Source organism: Crinia signifera, chromosome 3, assembly GCF_055691185.1.
Source record: "Crinia signifera chromosome 3, ASM5569118v1, whole genome shotgun sequence".
NCBI lineage: Eukaryota > Metazoa > Chordata > Amphibia > Anura > Myobatrachidae > Crinia > Crinia signifera.
Window position 1 is genome coordinate 308,008,153 of NC_139219.1, and position 13,524 is coordinate 308,021,676.

Sequence of the window (13,524 nt, forward strand, 5' to 3'; positions counted from 1 at the left end):
TGTGCTCTAAAAACTGTGCCACATGGTCTAAAAACGGTGACAGTTATTTGCAGTCACCTACTAAGCAGGTATTTTAACAGAAAAAGTGGTCAAATCCAGCAAATCTTTGCCCGGTTGAAACCTGGAACATTATTTAGCAATTATTATTATATTTATTATTAATATTACTTTTATTATATCATTGTGAATTGTATATATGGTGTATGGAATTCCAGGGCCATTTATGGGGAATAACAAGGGTGGCTAGCTGGCAATGACTTTGACTATTTTTTAAGACACAGAACTGCTCACACATGGAACCATACTTCAATGGAGGATAGAACAACTGCCATAAGGCTGGTGTAAGTTTCAATGCGCCACATGGAGCAGACATCTCAGTAGGATGACCATCAGCCACTGAATTAGCACTAAGAAGCAGAACTCAGCTGCATGCAAGATGCAGCCACTTCTCTGTCCAACTCAAAATTGTCCACACTGACAAAGAATGTGCCGAAAGCCAATCTGTACAAATTTGGTATATAAATATATTACATTATAACTATTAGACCAATGAAACTGTGTGGAATTAATTAGTTTGGCAAGTGGAATAACAAAAATTGAATCTTCATTAGAGACATTCCCAGTAGATCCATCTAGAACCTAATACTGATGCAGCAAATTTGGACTGCCCTGTTTATCTAGCACATAAGGACCAAAATAAATTGTAAAAACAATTGTTGACCTTTGGCGAAACCCACATATATAGCACATAGCATTTTCTAAAACACAGGCCGTAGATATCATTTATTGTTGAAGTTGCAAAGTAATTTCCGAGCTGTTCAACAATGTGAAATATCCAGGAGCTGCAAAGAAATTTATCTTTGTTTTTCTCCTTTTTAAATTAAATAAATGGTCTATTTTTCACAAAAAGACTAGTGAGAGAAATGTAATGTTTTCCCCGAGCAGAGAGCAGATGGCAAACAGATTTAGTGCATCATTTGTAAATTATTTCAAAACCTATTTGTCTATTCCAAGGAGATTACTGGAATCTACATCTGCATTTTAATGTAATTGTTTCCATGTAAAGCGGAATCAGGCATCACAGTTTATGTTCACCTATAAAGCACATTAATTTTGAGAGCAAAATTAGCCGAATATAAAATATAATTACTTCTATTTTTGGTAGACAAATTATCACTCCAACTTCATGGGAAAATGTTTGGTTTTGGAATGTTCTTTTTTCTATTATTATTCAATCTCAAGATTGAATACTGTCTAATACCAGCCGTGATTTTTTTTTTGTTTTGTTTTATTGGATGTCAGTTTCATGCCTAACTTTTCCAAGACCTCCTTTTGAGTTGAGAAAGTTTGGAGCACGACACGGAGGATCTGATTATTCAGACTCGGAAACTGGGCTATAGTTTGAAATATGAACGTTTAATAAATATTACATATTGGACAGAATTCAGACTTATAGTCACTATTAATGTCATTTTGATATTGATTACTTCTAAAGTACTTAAGATAAAGGAAGAAAAATAATATTAAAAAAGATTATTCTTATTTTTACTTAGTGAAAAACTACTTGATTTTGAGAGATTTGTTTAGCATTAAAGAAATTGTAAGGTTAAATTCCCCCCTTTCTTTGAATAACGGTTACATAATATAAGTCAATTAGTTTTCCTCTTTGTAATTGGAAATGTGCGTGGAGTCCTGTATTTTGGTTCTAATTCAACATCATGTTTTGGGTTTGGTTATGGCAAAACCGAACTCAAATGTTTTTGTTAGCATTAAGGGTTGATTTTGCATCCCTTCAAAATTGATCAAACACAATACACATCAATTTATAAAAACACAATATAATTAAAAAATAATAATAATAAAAACAGCTAAAAATCACTTAATTTGTGATCTGTTTACATGCAACCCAAAATCAGAGTTTTTTATTTTAAATACGAGCTACCAACTGACAGCTATCCCAATTTGAGATTCAGTTCCACCCAGAACACCAAAACAATTCCAAACTGGGAGTTGATTGAACTCTATAACTTTGTGTGTTCTCTGTATGTCAGGAAACCAAACCAAATATCTCTAATTGTAATATCACTACATGCTGTACTTTTCCTTATTAATTCTGAGAACAGTGGCCTTGACAGGCGATCTAACTAGATTTATCCAGAATGCTGGATCTTAATCGCCAGGCGATAGCGATGCACGGGGACACGCATCACTATTGCTATGGCCTCTACACACAGAGCGATGTAGGAGCATTTACAAAGCGATCTAGACAAATTAAATTGGGTCGCTTAGAAAATGCCCTGAAATTGCCCTACGTGTAGGCCCCTCCCTTTCATGCAACTGAGTGATATCACTGAACTATTTTAGCATCTGCCACTATATATATACTGTATGTCATCTTCAGGGCCGGCAACAGAAATCTTGGAGCCCCATACATTGATATTTCAGGGGCCCCCACCCCCTTAAGCACTAGTAGTTGTGTGGAGCAGTGTGTGATGGTGGGCATATTGGTGGCAAGAAGTCCCATACATTATAATGGATGCCCCCAGTGCAGACAGTCTCACTTCTGAACTGACAGCTCCTACACATTATGCCACACACTGTAATGTCCATTAGACACTATTCCACATGCCATAATGCCCATTACACATTATACCACACACCATAATGCCCATTACATATTATGCCACACACCGTAATGCCCATTACATATTATACCACACATCATAATGCCCATTACATAATATGCCACACACCATAATGTCCATGACATATTATGCCACATAAGTGCCACTTACCTACATACTCTTTGCCAAGGGTTGCATGCTCATTGCCATACATTGTCATTGCCAGAGGTTTCTTGCTCAGTGCAAGAAGGTTACATGCTCAGTGCCAGGGGGTTACATGCTCCTTGCCTGGGTTTTATGTTCCTTGCTATGGGGGAGTACATACTTATTGCCATGAGGGAGTACTTGTTTGTTGCCCAGTGCGGATTACCCACTCAATGCCCAGCTAGGATTACATGCTTGTTGCCAGAGGAGTTAATGTTTGTTGTCAGGGGGGTTAAATGCTTATTCCCAGGGGAAACCATGCTAGTTGCCTTGGGGTATTGAATGCTCATTGCTTGGGGGGGTTAAATACTCATTGCTAGAGGGAATTTACATGCTTGTTGCTCAGGGTTAGTCTGTGCATCTGCCACTCATCACTGCACTCAGCCGCCCGGTTCGATTGCTGTGGGCGGATGGCAATAATTCCCCCCCCCCCCGAAATTTTTTTTTTGCAGCACTAAGGACAACACTTATGCAAGAAACACACAAAATCTGCTTCAGAGTTGCATCCAAATTACACCCACCTTGTGTGCTCAAAGAAACTGCACATATTTATGGGACCATTCACTGCTATCCATGTTTGGTTTCAATAATTAGTGTACACATGCAGCAACTATGTCATTGGTGCAAGACATTCATCTGATCCAGTCAGCACAGCCCTGGTATTAGTGAAAACCGGACCAGGACAAAACCCCCGGACCGGACATCAAACTCTGCATTTTGTAGCTTGTAGGGTCCGGTCTGGGGGGTGTCCTGTCCGGGGGTGTCCTGTCTGGGGGGGCTGCCTGTCACACCTGTCACCAGGTAGAGGAGGAGGGGAAGAATAAAGCCTCCCTGTATGGTCTGGGCATGTAGCAAAAACCGGACGGTCCGGACCACCCGGGGAGGCTGTAATCTCCCCTCCCCCATGTCCCCGGTGAAACCTATAACAGGGACCCCCCCGGACAAGACACCCCCGGACAGGACACTCCCCGGACCGGACCCTACAAGCTCCGGACTGCAGATTTTGATGTCCTGTCCGGCAGACAGGAGTCTAGTCCGGGTCCGGTTTTTACATATTCCCGCACAGCCCGCAGTTCTATCTACATGCTCTCACTAAACGTGGCCTACATGCCACACATCTAGTTTCCACCCAGTTACTCTACTACAGCAAAAAGTGTCGATGTGCATGAGCTGCATATGACTCAACTTCACCTGTGCATCAGCTGTGGACTGGAGCATGTGCTGTGTGGGACTCGGGTGGGGAGAAAAGAAGAGACCTTCCAGCTGCAGTGGCAGGAGGCGGAGCTGCCTGGGGACAGCCTGTCGGAACATGCAGGGACTCAGGAGTGGAGAAGAGAGGAGGCTTACAACTGCATTGGCGAAGCTGACTGGTGATGTTCCCTTACTGACTACACTATCTCGGCTTTTCCTCTTTCTGACCATCACCTCATCTCCTTCTCCCTCACTGCTTCCCCCTCTCCCACCCCCCCTCCCAACCGCATTGTCTCACGGCAGAATGTCAACACACTTGATCTTGCTGCCTTCTCAAACACGCTGTGTCCTCTTCTCGCCCCAATCGCCCTCATGTCCTGCCCGAACCTCGCCGCCTCCCTCTATAATGACACCCTATCTTCAGCATTGGACTCTGCCTGCCCTCCCTCCTCTATCCCCCTTCGATGCTCCAACCCCCAACCGTGGCACTCGCCTATCACCCGATTCCTTAAAAAGTGTTCTCGCACTGCTGAGCGCTTCTGGAAGAAATCACGCTCCCTTGCGGATTATCTCCATTTCAAATTCATTCTTTCCTCCTTCAGCTCTGCCCTTGCTCTGGCCAAGGAATCCTACTTTAAGTCCCTCATCCTTTCCCAATCATCCAATCCCCGCAGGCTCTTCGCCACCTTCAACTCCTTGCTCTCACCCCCTCCTCCAGCTCTTCTGTCCTCCATCATAGCCGCTGATTTTGCTACCTACTTTTCAACCAAAATCTCCTCTCTCAGGACTGCCATCACTGCTGCCATGACCTCACCCTCTCCCTCCTCCCCTCCTACATCTCCACTCCCCTCCTTCCAACCCCTGTCCTCATTTTACCCCACCACTGCTGCTGAAGTCCACTCTATCCTTCAATCCGCTTCTCCCTCCAACTGCCCGCTCGATCCTATCCCCTCCAATATTATCCGTCGTCTCAGTCCGTCAGTCTGCTCTCACCTGGCTCACCTCTTTAATCTTTCCCTATCCTCTGGGATCTTCCCTTCCTCCTTCAAACACACTCTTGTCTCCCCAATTCTCAAAAAAAACAAATCTGGACCCCAACTCTCCATCCAACTACAGGCCCATCTCCCTCCTCCCTTTTGCCTCCAAGCTCCTAGAATGTCTGACCTATAATCGTCTCCTAAGCCACCTTACTGCTAACTCCATTCTAGACCCCCTCCAATCCGGGTTCCGCCCTTTACATTCCACTGAAACTGCCCTGACCAAAGTCACTAACGATCTACTATCGGCTAAATCTAAAGGCCTCTTCTCTATCCTCATCCAGCTTGACCTGTCATCTGCCTTTGCCACTGTTGACCACCCTCTCCTGCTCAACACCCTCCGCTCCTTTGGCATCACTGGCACGGTCTTCTCCTGGTTCACCTCATACCTCTCCGATCGCTCCTTCTCCGTCTCCACTCCAAGCTCCTCCTCTCCTACTACCCTACAGCCAGTCGGTGTTCCCCAAGGGTCAGTCCTTGGCCCTCTCCTCTTCTCCCTCTACACCACCTCTCTGGGCACCCTCATCAGCTCCTATGGTTTTCATTACCACCTTTATGCTGATGATACCCTAATCTATCTCTCCTCCTCCGACTTATCCCCATCACTCCTGTCCAAGGTCTCCGAATGCCTCACGGCCATCTCAACCTGGATGACCCAACGCTTCCTGAAACTAAACATGGCTAAAACTGAACTTCTAATCTTCCATACCCCCTTCTCCCACTATCTCCATCAGCATTGGTGAAACCGAGATCACGTCCACCGACCAAACGCGCTGCATCGGTGTCATCATTGACTCCTCCCTCTCTTTCACCCCCCACATTCGTGCTCTCTCACAGTCCTGCCGCTTTCACCTACGCAACATCTCACGCATCAGACCATTCCTCTCCACTGACGCGACCAAAATTCTCATTCACTCTCTTGTCATCTCCCGCCTTGACTACTGCAACATCCTTCTCTCTGGGCTACCTCTCACCCGCCTCGCACCTCTCCAATCCATTCTTAACGCTGCTGCTAGGCTCATCTTCCTCTCCCGCCGCTCTACCTCCACCTCCCCCCTCTGTCTATCTCTTCACTGGCTCCCCATTCCTTTCCAAGTTCTCTTTAAACTACTCACCACCACCTACAAGGCTCTCTCCTCCTCCACAGCTCCCTACCTCTCTTCACTGATCTCTATCCACACTCCCTCCCGTCCTCTTCGCTCCATCACTGACCGCCGACTGACCTCTCACCTAATCACCTACTCCCACTCCCATGTCCAAGACTTCTCTCGCGCTGCCCCCCTGCACTGGAACAACCTCCCGCCACCCATCAGGCTATCTGATTCCCTTACCTCCTTCAAGCGCTCCCTCAAAACCCACTTTTTTCGACTAGCCTATCCCTCCTCCTAACCTCTTTTGATCCTCCTATCCTGCCTCCGTTCCCCTCCGTTCCTACTTATCCTATTGTATTTCGTTCGTCCACCCAACTATTTTTAGTATGTTAACTCTTATAAGTAGGGTCCTCCTTCCTCACGTACTCACCCTACCTCTTTACCTCACCTGTCCTCCTGTCCTGTTCTTCCCTTCCACTACTTCATCTTCAGTCTCCTCGACAATTTCCACACCTACTTCTGAACTGATGCTGATTTTAGTTCTACCAGCTATACCCCTATTTATACTGTATTTTTCAACACACCCTGTACGTTACCTTGTAATTTTTTTTTTTTGCTATGTACGGCGCTGCGGACACTTTACGGCGCCTTATAAATAAACGTACTACTACTACTGTCGGGACACGCAGCTCCCGGCCGCCACCTACACACACACTGTCAATGAGGCGGTGCTGCTGCGGAAGGCCTCCTTCATCCTTCCGCAGCAGCACCAGCTCAGGTCAGTGTGTGTAAGCATCGGCCGGGAGCTGGGTGTCCCGACAGTCCATCCCCAGTCAGCCTCGCCAATGCAGTTGTAAGCCAAGCCTCCTCTCTTCTCCCCTCCCGAGTCCCAGCTTTTCTGCGGCTGCAAAATTCTTGTTAGGGGGGATTAAGTTCCAGCTGCCCCCCCAGTAATCAATTGCCGGGCACCTGAGTGTACGGATGAGTGGCAGAATTTGGGGCCCCTCTGATTGCCAGGACCCGGGTCAGCTGTCCCCTTTGACCCCCCCTGTCGCCGGGCCTGGTCATCTTGAATGTAAAAGGCTTTTTTTTTTAAAGAAAATTGCATATGAGGTGAGAACAATATTTGAACAATATTTAATAAAATGGCTTTTGTACAACTTTTTCTTCTTTTATTTTGAGACTTGCTTTTTCTTTCATATAAATTACTCTTCTTTAGTTAAATGATGACAGCTTAATCTCTTTACTGTTTAATGAGCACGGCAAATGTTCATTGCAATTAATTATTCCCCATTGTGTTTAGTTTTATCTACAGTACTTCTTAACAGAGCTATGTATGAAGGTAACACAAGATGTGAAATCGAATCAGACCCAAATAACGGATGATTACTTTACTTACAGACTTACAGACAGTAGTCAAGTAATGCTATATTATGCTGCTTTCAGACCGCATAACTGGCTTTGACCCTGTATTTGGAAACGTTTCCAAAAACGGGTCTGCCAGATAAAACCCCTTTCACACCGCAGCACTTAAACGGTATATTACCGTTTAAGTGCCGATTTTTTGACACTGGCAGACCCGTTTTTGGAAACTTTCCAAATACAGGGTCAAAGCCAGTGCAGCCTTCAGCCCTCCCCTCCGTGCAGCTCCCCCCCCCCCTCGCGTGTCGACCGAGAGCATGTCGACGCCCCCCGCGCATGTCGACGCCCCCCGCGCGTGTCGACGCCCCCCGCGCGTGTCAACGCCCCCCCACCCCACCCCGCGTGTCGGCGCCCCCCCCCGTGTCGACTTACCCCGTGCCGGTACCTCCGTTGTGGACTGCAGCTCAGTATGCTCGGAAAGCACTTATGAAAAAAGTGTCTTCCAGAAAATGGCTGCCCCATAGGAAACCCTGTTTAAAAAAACTGTCTTCCGTATGGGGGGCAGCCATTTTCTGAAAGACACTTTTTTCATTAATGCTTTCCGAGCATACTGAGCTGCAGTGCCGGGAACCACAACGGAGATACCGGCACGGGGTAAGTCGACACGGGGGGGGCGCCAACACGCGCGGGGGGGTCGACACGCGGGGGGGCGTCGACACGCGCGGGGGGGCGTCGACACGCGCACGGGGGGTGTCGACACGCGCGGGGGGGGGCTCCAGTGCTGTGAATACTTAATGAGCGCTCATTAAGTATTCACTGTGCTGAATTTAGGACCCAGCTCATTGGCTGGGTCCTAAATACCGTTTCTGAGCCGATTTTTGCGCTAAAATACCGGTTCAGAAACGGGTAGGACCCTGCATTTTAACCGGTTAGAAAAAACGGCATTTTCTAACCGGTTAAGTGGGACTGGACCTTTCAGACCGCACACATTACCGTTTTAAAACGGTAAAAAAACGGCAATTTACCGTTTTAAAAGTGCGGTCTGAAAGGGGCATTAGTTATTGATTTACAGTATAAACATATAACATTACATTTAAGACATAGTATTCCATGTAACTAGAGTTGTGTAAACATCTTTAATCAATCACTAATATTAAAATGGACTATTTCTAGTTTTTATTAGCTCACAATTTGTAATGAATGAAAGAAGTGTTCACTAAAACAAAACCAATATTTTTATAGATATTAATGTATCTTCAAATTGTGTTACCAATGTGTTGCAATACAAATTAAATGATATTATTGTGTATTTTTAAAAATGTTGTGTTTTTGGAAGTTTTTATTTGCTGTTTTTCAAAAAGATTAGAGAGAGAGAATAAAGATATAGAGGTGTGCCCAACCTATAATACATCTGTATATAGTTTTTCTTTGTATGTAGATAAAAAAAAACAATAAAAAAACACAGTATTTTATTTTTACATAAAAAATTCCAAAATACAGTGATCTTTTACAGGATATTTCACAGAAATTCTTTCACAATCATATGTGTCATTCCATGAGCGTTTCGTCCTTAGGACTTCATCAGGGGTGCAATTGATGATCAGTGGGTAATGGTCTTATACACAATACTTCAAGAATTGTTTTATATAGCTAGGTTCAACCATGGACCATGAAACAGGAATCGATTATAGGTAGATAAAGGTCTTATAGCTAACACCTCAAGGTGTTGATCTCATTGGTACAGAATAGGTACAGAATAGGTCCCACAAGGATATAAAGACCATAACAGGGATCCGGTTTTTGTATACACATGCATAGGTTGATTGTATGTAGACTCAAATGTTTTCAACCGTAGATAAAAATTGACACCAATGGACAAATCCTTACAGTGACTCTCAGGTCCCAATAGTTCTGTGACACCTTGATAAATGGGTTCCGCAGCCCGAAACATTGTTTTTTGTGATGTGATGTTTTTTTGGTACTGTTTACCTAGAACGGCGCCCGCGATCTATATCGCGGGTATCTTGCCGCAAATCGCAGGCATCGCATGCATCTTATGTGTTTGTAATGTTAAATTACCTTCCAATCAACCAGATCAACCCAATGGACCCGATTTTATATAGGGAACAATGTTAAATTCCCTTCCAATCAACCAGATCAACCCAATGGACACGATTTTACATAGGGAACAATGTTAAATAGTCCCCAGACCACAAATTGAATTGAATAACCACCATGAAGTGTGAAATGCCCCCCCCCCCCCATTGTTAACGTCACCACGCGGTCAACGTCACCCCGAAGCGTGGCGAGCGCAGCGAGCCCGCGAGGGGCGGCGGTACGCGTCCTCCGACCTTTTCATACCCCCACTATCCACGTCGGCGTGGAGTTGAGAATAGAAAATGTGGCGAGCGCAGCGAGCCACCGAGCCCAAAGCGTGGCAAGCGGACACGGATTACGAGCCCGAAGCGTGGCGAGTGCAGCGAGCCCCGCGAGGGGACGCGTATTATGTACCATGTATTCCGCATTCCCTTGCGGGGCTCGTTGCGCTCGCCACGCTTTAGGCTCGGTGGCTCGCTGCGCTCGCCACACTTTCTATTCTTAACTCCACGCCGACGTTGATAGTGGGGGTATGAAAAGGTCGGAGGACGCGTACCGCCGCCCCTCGCGGGCTCGCTGCGCTCGCCACGCTTCGGGGTGACGTTGACCGTGGGGTGACGTTAACAATGGGGGGGGGGGGGGGCATTTCACACTTCAGGGTGGTTATTCTATTCAATTTGTGGTCTGGGGGCTATTTAACATTGTTCCCTATGTAAAATCGTGTCCATTGGGTTGATCTGGTTGATTGGAAGGGAATTTAACATTGTTCCCTATGTAAAATCGGGGCCATTGGGTTGATCTGGTTGATTGGAAGGGAATTTAACATTGTTCCCTATGTAAAATGGGGTCCATTGGGTTGATCTGGTTGATTGGAAGGTAATTTAACATTGTTCCCTATGTAAAATCGCTACAATCGCACCCATCGCATCGCAGGCATCGCATGCCACTATAATGGCATGCGATGTACATGCGATCAACGCGATGGGCGCCGTGCTAGGTAAACAGTACCGTTTTTTTTAATACAATTGAGTTTGTTTAAGTCTCTGCAGTAGCGCACGCAGGGGGGGTTTCTGAGTACCCAGAAACCCCCCCAGGAGTCTAAGGGCCCTAGGCTGAAAGGTGAGGGTCTCCTCTTTCCATGGGTACAAGAATTTTAAAAATTGGCCCTTGGGAACCGGAGATATCTGACTTCAAAGCAGTGGTCCCCATCCAAGCCTGTTAATTGCTCTTTCCAGTCAGATATTTCAGGTTCTCTCTGAGGGGTTTATTCTAGTTCATTCTTTCTGACAAAATCCTTCTTAGATGGACAAAACCATGTGCACTGCAGGGGGGCAGATGTAACATGTGCAGAGAGAATTAGATTTGGGTGAGTTATTTTGTTTCTGTGCAGGGAAAATACTGACTGCATGATTTTTGCACTTCAATATAGATCTCACTTTGAAGAAAAACCCCACCCAAATCTAATTCTCTCTGCACAAGTTACATCTGCCCCACCCGCAGTGCACATGGTTTTGTCCATCTAAGAAGGATTTTGTCAGAAAGAATGGACTAGAATAACCCCCCTACTTAGAGTTTTTCTGAGGATATATTCCAAAAGCTGAGACTCTTTCCATTTGAAGGACACTAGAAGCTTGTCTCTACTTTTCCCAGAACCAGAGATATCAGCCTTCCAGCAGCTGGTTACTGCTCCAACTTCACACACCTGGTATGCAGATTTATATTCTTGTTGGCAGATTGCTCTGCCTCCTGATCTCTGATCCCCTAGTCCCAGTACCATTTGGTAGGTGGGATTCCCTAGTTTTTAATTCCATTAAAATCTAAGAAATCTATTTCTGGGAACTGGAGATATCTGCAGTCAAGCAAGCTGTCCTCCCACCAGAAAATTATGAATAATAAGCCCACTCCACTATACACCCCTCCTCTGCGTATTAAACATCCTCTACCACCCTGGAAGTTATGTATCAGGGCCCCTTCATTCAGCCCAATGCCCCCTTCTCCCACCTCATCTCCCACCATCTGTGCAGTAAAGGGGTAATTTGTGTAAATTACTGATCCAGGCCCTACATGCTGAGCGGTTGATATACTACCCCCTACCAGTCGCGGGACATCAAAACTTCCCCCACCCCTACTGCTGGAGGATCGGTAGGGGCCCAATACATTGCTATGCCCAGGGGTCTACACTGCTGTTATGTATGTATATATATATATATATATATATATATATATATATATATATATATATATATATATATGTCTGTGTGTGTATATTATTATTATTATTTATATACATTTGGTCTATCTATAATACTTTAACTGACCCGGCATATACTGGGTCACCTAAGTGTCCATCTCCGTGCTTTGCTCCGCCCCTCTGGAAACCCCCTTCTGAAAATCCTGCGTTTGCCACTGCTCTGAGTGCCACTGTCTGCATATCTACTATATATAGTAGACTATGCTTATATTTGCAAAGGCACGCAGGCTTATATAACCTCTGTGGTGAATACCGATCCATCCCATCTATCTGCAATTTGGTGTGAAGTTTACACCTTAAAGGCACCCCTTACCATGTGACTCTATTACCACAAAGTACAACTGTTCCACCATTCCGACATGAGGTCTGTATCTGCAAGCCAGCACATTGATTGTCCTAATGAACCTGGGTTAATGGAATTCCCAAAAGGTGAAATCCTGACCTTCTCATCTGAATCAGCCATATATTATTCTCGACCAAACAGGACTATGGGGGTTATTTTGGTTCACTCTTTCTGACAAATTCCTTCTTAGATGGACAAAACCATGTGCACTGCAGGAGGGGCAGATGTTACTTGTGCAGAGAGAATTACATTTGGGTGGGGTTTTACTTCAAAGTGAGATCTATATTGCAGTGTAAAAATAAAGCAGCCAGCATTTACCCTGCACAGAAACAAAATAACTCACCCAAGTCTAATTCTCTATGCACATTTTACATCTGCCCCCCTGCAGTGCACATGGTTTTGTCCATCTAAGAAGGATTTTGTCAGAAAGAGTGAACTAGAATAAGGCCCTATGACACAGCGAGTGTTGGTGACATCATAAAATGTCATAAAAGGGAGATTGACTATCTACTTCATAGATAATCCCTTTCGGATTATTTTCGTCAAAAGCTAATTCTACAGGGATTCCATGTTCACAATGTGCCTACGATCGGCCGCTCCAGCCCTGAATTTTGCAGGCGTTGGGCGGCCGTGCTTATTTAATGTGGTTTAGACCTGATGTTGCTGGTCATAGCCATACCTCCCAACATGACCGTCTCCAGGAGGGACAGAATGCTCTGTCAATGGACTTTCCTCTTAATTAATGACTGCCATCACCTGTGTTTCACCACAGGTGATGGTAGTCATAAATGAAGAAGAAAGACCAGAAAAAGAGCTTTGTGTCCCTCCTGGAGAGGGTCATGTTGGGAGGTATGGTCATAGAGCATGCTGGATGTGAATTGAAAGTCACCAAAGAAAAAGTGGGAGCAATTCAGGATGAACAGCAATGTGTAATTGCTGAACGTGTACATAAAATCAACAGTGTGAGTCCTATAAAGTGGAACTTCGGAAATTTAAGAAATCTGTTATCCATAGTCCAACAAGACTATGAATAAAGCAGTGTGAATTGTCAAAGGATCTGGAAAAGGTAATTGAACTGTATAAAACAGGAAAGGGATATAAAAAGATATCCAAGCATTTGAGAATGCCAATCAGCAGTGTTCACATTCTAATTAAGAAGTGGAATTCGTCGGAAACCAAATCACAGTCAGGTAGACCAACAAAAATTCCAGCCAGGAAAATTGTTTGGGATGCAAAGAAAAATCCACAAATAACTTCATCTGAAATACAGGACTCTCTGGAAAAAAAAGTGGTGTAGTTGTTTCAAGATGCACAATAAGGAGGC